At 60.7% G+C, this 351-nt stretch overlaps 1 protein-coding gene across 6 annotated transcripts in view; it reads left to right on the forward strand.

Annotated features, from left to right (window-relative positions):
• The window catches only part of LOC113204894 (uncharacterized), a 72,822-nt gene that overhangs the window by 53,977 nt on the left and 18,494 nt on the right, over nt 1–351 (forward strand). The gene's annotated exons all lie outside the window — the stretch shown is intronic.

Genomic DNA, 351 nt, shown 5'->3' on the forward strand with positions numbered 1-351 from the left:
TCTCCCTCTCCCCCTCTATCTCTCTCCCCCTCTCTCTAGCTCCGCCTGCGTACTTTGAGAAAGAAATTAATCCTCATTGACTTGGCGGTCACGGTCCGACCGGAGCAGCAGCGGCAGGCTATCGCGCTGGATCGTATCTCACGCGCCGCCAGGCTCTGAGGGCCTCGTTGAGGGGGCGCAGCTCGCGCGAAGCGAGAGTTTCACTGTGAGAAAACATACGCCCCCCCCCTCCCCCTACCATCACTCCTCTATCGTATAGAGCGTCCAGTTTACCCCTCCCCCTCCCGCTCCTCGCCTGCTTCTCCTCGACCCATCTCCCTGCTCTCCCTGCTCTCTCTCTCTCTCTCTCTC

Source organism: Frankliniella occidentalis, unplaced genomic scaffold (assembly GCF_000697945.3).
Source record: "Frankliniella occidentalis isolate FOCC.00 unplaced genomic scaffold, Focc_3.1 Scaffold283, whole genome shotgun sequence".
NCBI lineage: Eukaryota > Metazoa > Arthropoda > Insecta > Thysanoptera > Thripidae > Frankliniella > Frankliniella occidentalis.